The sequence below is a fragment of the Mytilus galloprovincialis genome, chromosome 2 (assembly GCF_965363235.1).
Source record: "Mytilus galloprovincialis chromosome 2, xbMytGall1.hap1.1, whole genome shotgun sequence".
Classification (NCBI taxonomy): domain Eukaryota; kingdom Metazoa; phylum Mollusca; class Bivalvia; order Mytilida; family Mytilidae; genus Mytilus; species Mytilus galloprovincialis.
In genome coordinates, this window is record NC_134839.1 from 110882620 (window position 1) to 110897031 (window position 14412).

General features: G+C 32.3%; 1 protein-coding gene across 1 annotated transcript in view; it reads right to left on the minus strand.

Annotated features, from left to right (window-relative positions):
- Positions 1-13599, minus strand: part of LOC143065370 (tRNA-dihydrouridine(47) synthase [NAD(P)(+)]-like) — a 37626-nt gene extending 24027 nt beyond the window's left edge. Inside the window, exon 1 of the mRNA XM_076238903.1 lies at positions 13552-13599. The gene's annotated coding sequence lies outside the window, so the exon portion shown is untranslated. The remainder of the gene's footprint in view (positions 1-13551) is intronic.
- Between the last annotated feature and the right edge of the window lie 813 nt (positions 13600-14412).

Here is a 14412-nt window from a genome sequence, read left to right on the forward strand (position 1 = left end):
GGTGCTCCGGAAGGGTAAGCAGATCCTGCTCCACATGTGGAACCCGTCGTGTTGCTTATGTTATAACAAATCCGGTAAATAGTCTAATTCGATAGGTCACATTCATGAAAGGGAAGGGCAGGGCCGTAACTACCTATGAGGCAGGGGAGGCAACTGCCTCCCCTGAATTTTCTACACCAATTTTTTTTTGAAGTAATAAAATGAAATATTGACAATATGTCCACGAAGAATTTGAATTTATAGTACAAACAACACAAGTTTGCAGTTTTAACAGTGTTATCATGATACGTGATATATGTCATTTTCAGGATTTTTGATCGATAGCAGGGCCGTAACTACCTATGAGGCAGGGGAGGCAGTTGCCTCCCCTGAATTTTCTACACCAATTTTTTTTTGAAGTAATAAAATGAAATATTGACAATATGTCCACGAAGAATTTGAATTTATAGTACAAACAACACAAGTTTGCAGTTTTAACAGTGTTATCATGATACGTGATATATGTCATTTTCAGGATTTTTGATCGATAGTGAAACGTTTCAGTATTTGTTTGGTTTTTTTTGTTCGTGTGGCCGTCCGTCTGTTATTCAGTATTCGTGCGAGAACTCATATTAAACTTTGCTTTTCGATAATTTTGAATAAAACAACTGTTCAGATTTATTTAGGGACTCAATTAAGCATAGGAAGTTCCCTTTGTATTGTGAATCTTTAATAATATCGGAAATTCGTTACCAGCTGAATCAGCAGTTCGATCATTTTTAACGTTTCCCGATCGTACGAGTACATTATGGTCTTAATACCTTAGTAGTTAAACACTCCCATTCGTTGTAGCAGGGACTTTCTATACTAAGTATAATATATACTAGTATAGAAAGTCCCTGGTTGTAGTTATATACATGTTTGTTCAGCTTTCAAAAATATTGAAATTCAAGGTCCTCGATAAAAAAAAATATATCTTGCGTTCTATGATCTTGCTTTATATGTTTTTTTTTTTTTAACTTACTAGTTTGGTTTCTAACAAAAAGATTTTTAAGTACAAATAATAATTGTTTGCATAAAAATTGCTTCCAGGATCCAACAATACTTATGTTTCTTAAAGAAAGGAAATCGAAGGAAAACGGGTCATTTTAGCTAGATTTTATTGAGAAAAACATCCGCGGTCACAGTGTATTTAATGTTGATAATTAAAGGTCAAAGTACGACCTTCAAGACTTAGCCAATAAGACTGAGCATTGGCTCAGTCACCCCGAACAGCAATCTCAGTTTGTTTTTGCATAAAAATTGCTTCCAGGTTCAAGTAATACGGATGTTTCTTAAAGTAAGGAGATCGAATGAAAAAGGGTCCTGATGAAGGTAAATCCAGAATAGCGCTTCGGACGCAATAACTTATTAAACGTGTTGTTTTCCATTTTTTTTAGCCATTTTAATAAGAGGAAAAAATCGGCGGAGGCTGCGCCCCCAACCCCCTCTTTTAGGGGCCTCATTCGGCGGCCCCCAAACCCCTGCCTCCCCAGAATTCGAACCCTAGTTACGGCTCTGAAGGGGATTGTAGTTACGACGTAAGAAACATATCTGATATCATTTGTGAAACGGTTATTCCATAACGGTCAACCAACTCGTGATGGACGGTCCGTAAAATTTATAAAGGGATGATTTCACTTCACCAATTGAAACTCTTGATTTGATAGCTTCCTTGTGAGCAGCAACCCTCTGTCAAGAAAAGCATGATAGGAAATGCAAGCACGGAAATATCGTATCAATTGGGAGATATATACCCCGTATGTAGGTGCTGTTGGAATGTTGCTACTTAGAAATTGAAAGTTCACAATTGAAAAGCTGAAACCATCTCTTTTGTCGTAAAGTTTTGTTTTCAATCGACCTTCATTGTCAATTTCTAGACGTAAGTCAAGATATGAGGCCGAATTAACTGTATCTGTTGTATCCTGTATCTCTAGTTCGCGATGGGATAGATGCGTTCAACATAGTCACCAAATTTTGACTTATTATATAGTGAAAGAACGTCATCTATATAGTGGAAAGTAGAGTTGAAGGATATTGCTAACTTCTTATCTTTCTTCCTAAGAAGTTTCTATATGAAGTTGGACTCATAATAATAAAGAAACAAGTCGACAAGAAAGGGGCGCAATTGGTTCCCATTGGAATGCCGACAGTCTGTTGAAAAACATGTCACGTTATATGTTAGCTGCTCTCTGAAAGAGTCGACTGTCTGTGTAGTTACTACTGTAGTTGGTAAAAGATTCCAGTGCGTTATTGTGTATGGGAAAAATGAAAATCTGTACGAGTCTTTGGGTGTATAAATGTGTCTGAAGGTTTGAGAATGATGTTTTCTGGTTCTTGAATCTGATGGAATGAGAATTGTGCTAGATGGTATAGCAACAAGATGATGTGTGATCTTGTACATCATAACCAGGCGTGCATGCAGTCTGCGTTTTGTTAATTGAGGCCAGTTGAGTGTGTTCAGCATGTTTGATACACTGCTAGTGTTATGATACCTGTTGTAGGCATACCGAGCAGCTCTCCTTTTCGACCATCTCTATCTTCGAGATAGATTTTGAAGTGTGGGGTCCCAGACCGAGCAAGAGTACTCGAGTTTGGGTCGGACAAGTGCTTGGTATGCCTGGCTCTTAATTTTTTGATTTGATGTTTCAGGTTTCTTTGAAGGAAGCCGAGTGTTTTATTGGCTTTCGAGATATTGTCATCTATGTGTTTGTCCCATTTTAGGTTTGATTGTGATGCCTAAGTACTTAGCAGATGTAACAGTATGAGTTTCTAAAATATGATTGTGACGAGTGTAATTATTTTGTAAAGGTTGATGTTCAGTTGTGACAGAGAGAACATTACACTTGTCTGGGTGGAAGGCCAACAGCCAGTCTTCTTCCCATTTTGCAGCTGCATCAAAATCAGCTTGCAGTTTAAGACAGTTACTATCGGATTTAACTGACATGTATATGATACTGTCATCAGCAAATAATCTTAGTTTGCTAGTCTATGTGTAAGGTAGTCTGGAAGGTCTTTGATATAGGCCAAGAATAAGACTTTTATTATAATTTGAACTGGTATTTAAATGTTTAAGATTCATACATTGATGAAGTGTTTTAGTACTCACTTTGAACACAATTGATAACACAATATGATGCTTTATTTACAAATTAATTTTAATAATTTTTCAATCAAATCTATCATATTATATGCCTTATAATTGTCATAAATTGTTATATTCATATATAATGGATTGTTGAAGTTTTTCTGTGCATTATCGTTTTGGTAGCATTCGACATAAAACCAGTTTAAAGTAAACATAACAAAGATTTCAAGATCAACGCTTTCACACTATTTACATCCAATAAAATACGCTGGAATGAAATTACTTTCAGGCTTACACACGCCGGTGAATTTGTTATTTTGCATTGTTGCATTTCCAACTTTAAAGAATCAAATCATTACTCCTATAGTAAAATAACAGTGAAATATTTAAGATATAAATCATCGTGTATACACTTTTAGCATATTTTTTATGATTCCGATGACGGCGAAATAGCCATTGCCCCCTCCCCCCCCCCCAAAAAAAACACAAACACAAACAAAAAACCATCCCATTTGTTCACAAATTCAATCAATCAATGATTTATATTGTATTCATTTCAAATTCCAAATCTTCAACTTTCCAAATGCGAATTTATCGTTTCTAGGTAGAAACATTCCAACGCACCTGCATATGGAGTTTATATCTCCCATTCGAGATTCCAGCGCTCGCGTTTCCTATCATTATTTCTTGGACCTAGGACAACTGCTTACAAGGAAGCTTTTGAACCAGGGGTAAAGGGTTACAGTTGTTCAAAGTCACTTCCGTCGAAACTTTTTGAACGCCATCTTGAGTTTTTACCATTGTGAAATATCTGTGCCATTATTGACCACGGATATGTTCCAGCTGTCGAAACTACAATCAAGTCCTCTTTCCCTCTATTTTGACATCACCAAATGAAACTCACCATCGAATTGTTTCTTAACATGAGTAACTAGTGGAATAGAATTATCCATCTTGGGGATCTGGTATCACCCCCTGTTTTAGCTCAGTTCATATTGTTCAGTATTTTTTCTATATATGGTTTGATGTACTTGTTTATCCTTTTGTCGTCTTTCGTCTTTTTTGCGTGGCGTTGTCAGTTTACCTTCGATCAATGAATTTTGAATATCCCCTTGATGTCGTTTGCCTCTTTTTCACAAGATAGTTCTTGATTAAAGCTATTATATAGTAATTAAACAAATGAAGTCATCATGCTCATTCCTTGCTACGTACAGAAAAAAAATCGAACGTTTTTTAGTTAATTCTTTGCAAAAACTATGGTGAGTTATTTTTGTTTTTATAAAAAAGCAATATTCAAAAATGTTATCAACGATGATCGATTCTTCATTTGTAAAAAAAAGTAAATATTATCTACAAACATCATTTACGATACAAAACAACCATAAGAACTTAGGAAAATTTTACAACATATACATGTGGATAAAATATACTCCGGTATGAGATTTGCTCATTTTTGTGAAGTCCAAACGTAGACCTGTAGTTGTTTACACCCTCCATCGTCGGTGAATATGCGTGTCTTCTTAGCATCAGACCTGTATATCCACATATAAAATTTAAAATGGATTTTTACTAAATATAGAATTTATATTTGATTAGCGAGCACGTTTGTGCATTTTCCCATAAATTAAAATAACTTACAGTAGTTAAACACTTAAGCGTCTATTCAGGTCACCATTTTATATGTTATATATAGACTCACAATTAGAAACGGGACTGTATGATTCATTATGTTATGAACATCCGATAAAAAAATAAAATTCAGACATATTTTCAGACGATATTGAATAATACTGCAAAAAACAACCCCCTCCTAAAAAACAACAACAAAAAAAAAAAGAAAAAAAAAGGATACAACATCGTGTTGTTATTACAATCTAAACATAAACATATGACTTTTTTTTACTATGAAGCCTTTCGTTTTTGGAATTAATCGTGTGAATGAACATAAATCGTTATTTTGAATATATGAAAAAAATGTTGGGATATAAACGTATACGCAATTGCGAATTCAAATGTTCAATAGATCTTTTCATAATTTTTTCATTTTGTATTCCTTGTTTGCAGTATAAAATTTATCCAGGTGATTTGATGTGAACAGAAATTTAATTATTTTTTTGTAATTACGCTTCTATAAGCCAAAAATAGTACCCTTATTACTTATAATTATTACAGGCAGTATTTAAAATCGGCAATCCGCATATATATATATACAAGAAAAAATAAACCAAACCCAACAGTACGACACAAATGTAAATACACACATTATAATAATGAAAAAAGGCAGATTCCGTCATAAAACTAAATATGAGACCTCTGCCAGGACGGATACATATCTCTTACAGTCAACTTTTTTTTATTGACCCACACCAAATAAAACAAATAGTCTTTCCCCACAGCGCAAACCAACACTTATTGTTATCTTGATATTTTTTCGTTAAAAATCAAGAATTTTCTAAATACACTACTTTATCATTACCCAAAGGAACTTACTTTTATTAAATCAAATATAACCGACAATAACTGTCTCCTCTTAGATATTTCAGTTTTACATGGTAAACTTGACAAAGTGCTAAAGAAAAAAAAAACCCACAGAACTGAATGCCTGTTTTTGTATTGTAAAGATTGCGTTTAATTAAGAAAAACGAATTATTTGCAATAATGACAGTATACATAATAGTGAACGAATAAGGTACACCAGTTTCTTGTGTCCTTTGTATTCTTTGAAATTATTTATCAACATCTGTCAACCCAAGACATGAGCTTCTAATCAGTTTATCTGAGTCGTCGTATACCCTTAGATTTGTTGTTTTCATCGTAGCAGAACCGATTTTATTTGTAAAATAATTGTTTTCGTAACACAGGTGAAATATGTAGAGTTTATTTTTTTCATTTTCCTGTAGATCGTTAAATATGTATTCTAGGACAGCACATACTTTCTTATGACCGTTGGAATTACCAACTATCATGCTCAGTTGTGTTGCACAAATACGGCTTAACACCACAACTACACTGTGCTCACACAAAGCAACCACTTTTCTGTTAATTGATAACAAAATACATCTTTCACATTCACTCTCCAACACGCCGGTCCCATAATAATTTTGTGCTACATGAAAACAGTCGTTTTCGACAAACTGCACTTGAAAAAGTTCCAACACATCTTTGGTTGGTAAGATACTTATCATGTGGATAATATCAAATTTGCTTTCTCCAGAAAATTTTAAGCTAAAGAGTATTTTTGCTTGTGTAGACATACTAGCAAACTGGTCGATGAATCTATGCACTTCTTCTTCAGCGGAGACACATTCACGTACTGGCTCGATATGGCGACTTAATGAATGTATAAACCGACCTTTCCACGTAAGCATATTTGCAGAAACATTCAAGCAAACAAGCTTTTGTAGTATTTCAGGGATATCATGTAGCTGTAACTCATATAACAGGGGCATAACCATGATTCCTTGATCAAAATAATGGCAGGCAATATCTAGATCTTTCATGCAGTATGGGCTTTTGAGAAATTCTTCGGAGATCCAAGGAACGATCACAACAGACGTCTTTATGCAGTTTTCTAAATTAGACAGATAAGATTTACCAATGACAAAATCCTGTTCATGGCAACCGCAATCGTAGCCAATTTGTTTAAGTGTTTGCCAAAGTTCCATTATAAAGTTCCTTGATTGGCCTTCAGTGCGATACAAGAAAAATACGTGTCGCTGTTTTCCAGTAGGTAAACTATTTCTTAATATATTCATTATATTATCACTTCCTGAAATATAAGGGTATACCTTTATATTATGTCGTTAGTCTAAAGAAGCTATGTCTGTACACATTTTTGTAATAAACTTACTTCAAATAAGTAAAACTGTATAATTAAGGTCTTTCCTTTTTCTATAAGGAAAGACCTTACTGTATTTCTTCTGATTATTATTATTCTTTCCGCCAAACTTTAACGAAATTTCCCCAAAAAAGTACGCGACATGTTGAAATGATATTAGGTATCTAGTATCGGTTGACCAAAAGCTATCTTGTGATGAGGGCACGACCCCGTAACATTTCCTTTATAGCGGTTATCTCCCATAAAAACCTTGTTATCATTCTCCATAACCATAATAGGTAGAAAAAAAAAAACAAAGAATGGAATTTGTTCAGGAACAGACCCTGGTTCTTCATTACATTTGGATCGAAAAGATTCAACGACTCATTGGTAGGGTTATGCCCCTTTGAAAATTAACCAATGTCGGTTGGCCACTAAAACTCAGAAACCGTAAGTTGTAGCCACCTAGGATGATCACTAATGATCACCAATTCACGTGACCATGAAAATTGACTTAAGGTCAAAGGTCAAGATCATGACCTAGATTTTGACCTTAGCTTGTTATCAGATTTACTAAATAACCGTTAAAGATGCTGATAAAATGTAACGAAGAAAATGTGTGTCTTGTCAGGATCTACATTTGTTATGTGAGTTCAAAATTATTGGACCAACTGTTATGGAACTAGGGCACCAAAACTGTTTTTGGGATCCGAAATGATGATTGTTTGCTTATAACTCAAAAGAGATAGAAAGAAACTTTGAATTGCAAAAATGTTCAGCATAATAAGATCTACAAAGTTAGCTCAAGGTCAGAGGTCAAGTCTTTAGCAACGACATAAAACACCTTAGCAACCATATATTTTTGAACTTTAAATACTATGAATAGTACATATGACATTTTTAATACTGGTAGTAATATTCATATCCTTAGGAATGATTTTTGTCCTTAGCAACCACTTGCTATGAACATAAAAGTCCTTAGAAACCATATATTTTTTAACTAAGAAGGCAATTAATAAAAGAAAAAAGGAAAGACCTTTCAATTATTCATGAACAATTGACTTTTTAATCTTATGATTGTTTTTGTGTGATGTTACACGACCTACAATTAGATAAATGATCACTTGAAAAACATTCAAGCTAATAGTTTAATAGTTATTAAAGATACCAGGTTTATAATTTAATACACCAGACGCGTGTTTCGTCTTCATAAGACTCATCGGTGACGTTCAGTTCAAAAAAGCAAAGAAAGCCAAAACAAAGATGAAAGCATTGATGACAAAAAATTCACAAAAAATCATTTTAGTTTCAATTCTCTTTAATTGGCAGATTGATATGTCCGAATGTTGTCGCTTGGTGAATCTTAAGTAGTAGAAACGCGTGTTGTTCTAAGACATTGTAAGCATTATACTTTGATGAGTTGTTTACAACCACTGTGACATTACAGCTGTCGGTGAGGTGACGTCCTTAGAAGGTTATCACCAGGGCATCAATAGCAAAGAAGTCATCACTCCTGTATTGACATGAATTATAATTGATATTATTGCAAACTTACTGAAGTTACTGTTCATCAAACTTTAAAATCATTTTATATACACCAGACACAAGTTGTTTCCTTTTTCCTTTTTCCTTTTTCGATATTCAAATTTCTAAAATATTACAAGTCCACACTGAATTTTTTTTCCCCCTTCAAATTTTTTTTTCACCAATTTTTTTTTCAAATTTTTTTTCAAATTTTTTTTCACAAAATTTTTTTTCCTCAATTTTTTTTCCCTCAAAAATATTTTCCATAAATTTTTTTTTCCTCATTTTTTTCGTTTCCTTATTCGTTTTCTATTTCCTTTTTCGGTTTTCATTTCCTTATTCGTTTTCTATTTCCTTTTTTGATTTTCATTTCCTTATTCAGTTTCTATTTCCTTTTTTGATTTTCATTTCCTTATTCGGTTTCTTTTTCCTTATTCGGTTTTTATTTCCTTATTCGATTTTCATTTCCTTATTCGGTTTTTATTTCCTTATTTAGCTACTTCAGAAAACGACCTCCTTTCGTAAAGAGCATAAGGTAGGGTAGATAACTCCAGGAAAAAAATGACCTTAAAATTGCTTAGGTCATCACTCTTATTACGCACGGGAATCACGACGGTTGGTTATACCTATTATCATTTATGAACAACTTATTTTGACTTGAAAGGATATTGCATGACGATAATATAAAACAATATTAAAATAAAAACAGGTAAAAATTATTTTTGAAGCATGTTATTTGAGAAAAAGCGATTTCTCATAATAAGGCTTATTCGATTTTCATTTCCTTATTCGGTTTCTATTTCCTTTTTTAATTTTCATTTCCTTATTCGGTTTCTTTTTCTTTATTCGGTTTCTATTTCCTTATTCGATTTTCATTTCCTTATATATTCGGTTTCTATTTCCTTTTTCGATTTTCATTTCCTTATTCGTTTTCTATTTCCTTTTTCGATTTTCATTTCCTTATTCGGTTTTTATTTCCTTTTTCAATTTTCATTTCCTTATTCGGTTTCTTTTTCCTTATTCGGTTTCTATTTCCTTATTCGATTTTCATTTCCTTATTCGTTTTCTATTTCCTTTTTCGATTTTCATTTCCTTATTCGGTTTCTATTTCCTTTTTTAATTTTCATTTCCTTATTCGGTTTTTTTTTCTTTATTTGGTTTCTATTTCCTTATTCGATTTTCATTTCCTTATTCGTTTTCTATTTCCTTTTTCGATTTTCATTTCCTTATTCGGTTTTTATTTCCTTTTTCAATTTTCATTTCCTTATTCGGTTTCTTTTTCCTTATTCGGTTTCTATTTCCTTATTCGATTTTCATTTCCTTATTCGTTTTCTATTTCCTTTTTCGATTTTCATTTCCTTATTCGGTTTCTATTTCCTTTTTTAATTTTCATTTCCTTATTCGGTTTCTTTTTCTTTATTTGGTTTCTATTTCCTTATTCGATTTTCATTTCCTTATTCGTTTTCTATTTCCTTTTTCGATTTTCATTTCCTTATTCGGTTTTTATTTCCTTTTTCGATTTTCATTTCCTTATTCGTTTTCTATTTCCTTTTTCGATTTTCATTTCCTTATTCGGTTTTTATTTCCTTTTTCAATTTTCATTTCCTTATTCGGTTTCTTTTTCCTTATTCGGTTTCTATTTCCTTATTCGATTTTCATTTCCTTATTCGTTTTCTATTTCCTTTTTCGATTTTCATTTCCTTATTCGGTTTCTATTTTCTTTTTTAATTTTCATTTCCTTATTTGGTTTCTTTTTCCTTATTCGGTTTCTATTCCCTTATTCGATTTTCATTTCCTTATTCGGTTTCTTTTGAAAGGGATTGACACAAGCTATTTCCCACTTAAATATTTTTCTGGGATCTGGGACCGTCTGACCACCGTCTTGAAATAGAAACCGAATACGGAAACAGAAACCAAATACGGAAATGAATTTCGAATAAGGAAAAAGAAACAGAATAAGGAAACAGAAATGAAAAAAGGAAATGAAAACCAAATAAGGAGATAGAAACCGAAAAAGGAAATGAAAAAGGAAAAAGGAAAAACAAACCGAATAAGGAAATGAAAACCGAATAAGGAAAAAGAAACCAAATAAGGAAATGAAAATCAAATAAGGAAAAAGAAACCGAATAAGGAAATGAAAATCGAAAAAGGAAATAGAAACCGAATAAGGAAATGAAAATCGAATAAGGAAATAGAAACCGAATAAGGAAATGAAAATCGAATAAGGAAAAAGAAACCGAATAAGGAAATGAAAATCGAAAAAGGAAATAGAAACCAAATAAGGAAATGAAAATCGAATAAGGAAAAAGAAATCGAATAAGGAAATAGAAACCGAATAAGGAAAAAGAAACCGAATAAGGAAATGAAAATTGAAAAAGGAAATAGAAACCGAATACAGAAAAGAAACCAAATAAGAAAATGAAAATCGAATAAGGAAATAAAAACCGAATAAGGAAAAAGAAACCGAATAAGGAAATGAAAATCAAAAAAGGAAATAGAAACTGAATAACGAAATGAAAATCAAAAAAGGAAATAGAAAACGAATAAGGAAATGAAAATCGAAAAAGGAAATAGAAAACGAATAAGGAAACGAAAAAAATGAGGAAAAAAAAATTCAGGGAAAATTTTTTTGAGGAAAAAAAAATTTGAGGAAAAAAAAATTTGTGAAAAAAAAATTGAAAAAAAAAATTTTTAAGGAAAAAAAAATTTGTGAAAAAAAAATTTGAAGGGGGAAAAAAATTCAGTGTGGACTTGTAATATTTTAAAAATTTGAATATCGAAAAAGGAAAAAGGAAAAAGGAAACAACTTGTGTCTGGTTTTATATACGTAAATAAACTCATCATACATACCAGGATTAAAATTTTGTGTTTAATAAGTTTTTCTACCCCTAGGCGTTGATGTTATTGAAATTTACGTTTCAATGCTCCGCACGTCCTAATTGGTTTCCTCCCCTATGTATACGTCATGTTTGTGTAATATAATTTGTCTGTTTGTCTTTTTATTTTTTAGCCATGGCGTTGTTGTCAGTTTACTTTTTATCTATGAGTTTGACTGTCCCTCTGGTATCTTTCGCCGCTCTTTTGTACATTTACTGTTTATAAATGGAAATACGAAAGTTTTTTTCTACGGTTGGTGAATACCCACATGCATTTATTATTATTGCATTTGATTAAGGTACCTGCAGTTTACGTATGTGCATGAACATCTTTAAAATCGATAAGGAATAAATCCATCATGGTTGGATGAAGGTACAATCAAGATAACAAATAGAAACAAAGGGATTCTCATGAACTCCAAACAGAGCGACCGGGATAGTCGACAGAATGATTCTATTGCTATACATGCCCCATATTTGAAATAATATTAAGAAACCAGTGTTCCAGCTAGGATTTGAAAATAGAGGGGCACGTTTTTAAAAAGGGCACTTTAGCGCGTTCTCACTGAAAAAAATCAAATACTTAATATTACCACATAAAGACATATTTCTCGATGCATGGTGGGTCTAAGATGAATTTGCAACGCGATGCGCTGCGTTGTTTTGTAGAATTATTTTTATTACACTTGTGAAATGAATTGTGCATGTCAGTTTAAAAACTTCACATAAATCTGCAATACAGTCAGGAACAATACTTAACATTTTCTCTGAAGGCCAGCCTGGATCCAAAAGTTTTTTCAAGGGCCCTGTAGAATTGTTTTAGGCCTTACCAGGTTTGTTTTTACTGCAGGCACATACATATTAATAGTCTTGAATGTTCTTATATAAAAGCCAAAAATATATGTTTGAAATACCTTAATACATGTAGCTTGTTTCTTATTATGATGGAAATAATAAAGGAATTAAATAAACAGGAGTTTTTCAGAATTAAAATCCATTTAATAACCATGTATTTTCAGACTGGTAAACTTTATATATATTTGTAATATTATTGAAAAAAAAAACCAAAAAAAAAAAACAGCCCCCCTTTCCATACCTCTAGATGTAAATTATTTTAATAAAAAAAGTATTATCAGTTTCACCCCAAGAAATTATTACAATTTTTCATGAATAAATCTTAGCAGTTGTAATCAAAATGATTTCCAAAATGTAATTCCTACTGTCTATAAATAACAATGAAATGTAACTGTTTCCTGTTAATAAGGGGTTTCCCGAATTTTCCCGCCAAAAAGCACATGGCTTTCAACAATTGTAAACAAAGCATTCAATTTGTGATCATGGATTACAGTTTTAATTAATTTAATTTGGATATAGATATTCAACTTAAGGTACAGTCAAGCAATGTTTTTACTTTCTTCTGGATTAAAACTAGTTTGAAAGATCAGTTTAAAAAATAAAAACATCAAAACAAAAACGATCTGAATTGTGAATATTCAGTGACCCATAAATTTTTTGAACTCTGCTACGGAGGTCAAAGTTACATCATGTTTCATGCATTTTGCGTGTTGACCTATTGGAATGATTCTTTTTAAATGACATAATAAATAACAAATACAATAGAAATGAACACCGTTCACATTTATTTTATAAATTATATTTTGCATCGTCAGGTGTTAAAATAATCAATTCATTTAACTTCGATGTTTGGTGCTTCAGGGTAAAGGGATTAGACAGGGTCGTAAATTTCACCTGATTAAGTAATTGACTCTAATCAAATAGGTGATTATAATCAGGTAACAAGTGTCAACAATTTTAATCTCTTGTCTTAATGAAGTGTGTGTATAAAGAACTCAACAAAATGGCGACGATATGAGGAAAAAAGATTGTTTTTTAAACTTTTTTTCAAAAGGGCACAGAGGGGCGCAGGGGCGCTTAAAAAAGGCAGAGGGGCGCAAAATTTCGGGGGCGGGGCGCGGCGCCCCTCCATTTCATGCTAGCTGGAACACTGGAAACTTAATATTGTACCATATTTACTAGTGTGTAAATCAGGCAGGTGTTTCTTTGTTAGATAAAATTACATGGTCTACTTTCTATTTCCGATGTGTATTACATGTAAATTCTGTCCGATACTAATTTCTTATACTATATTCATTTCATTTTTCTCTGTATATTGTCTGGTGTAAAGATGTTAAGCTATCAATACAAAATAGAAGAACATAAATACGTACCTTGTTTGACAAGAAATCACAGCCTTTTATTTCCCTGAGTTATTTTAAGTATCCTGTAAAACAGGATATTGATTCATATTAAAAACAAAATCGTTTGTGTGGATAGATAATATTACACAACTGCTTGATTACAGAATTCTGAATTGATAATTCATATGCAAACTAAAAACATAGGCCCATACAATACTGACAAAAGAGGAAATTCTGAATAATCATAACACTTTTCTTTATTTCTTTTGGAATTTCAACCAAAAATGAAGAACATGATCCTTATACTCTTTATTGAATAGTTAAATATAACACATGAGTCCTTACAAAGAACTGTTTTTAAAAACGTCTTTTTTCTAAATTGTTAACATCAATTTTATAAGCAAGCATGGCTGAGCATTAAGGTTATTCAACATACCTTCAGGTCCATATGAATCTTAAGTAGATACTTAAAAATTAGAAAGATCTATTATATAATCGCCCCTCTTCTTGCCGACTTGTTTCTTTATTATTATGAGGCTGACTTCATACAGGAACTTTTTAGGAAGAAAGATAAGAAGTTAGCAATATCCTTTGCCTCTACTTTCCATAATATAGATGATGTTCTTTCACTAAATAATTCAAAATTTGGTGACTATGTTGAACGCATGTATCCCATCAAACTAGAGATAAAGGATACTACATACAGTTAAGTCGGCCTCATATCTTGACTTACATCTAGAAATTGACAATGAGGGTCGGTTGAAAATAAAACTTTACGACAAAAGAAATGATTTCAGCTTTCCAATTGTGAAATTTCCATTTCTAAGTAGCAACATCCCAGCAGCACCTGCATAGGGTGTATATATCTCCCAATTGATACGATATTCACGT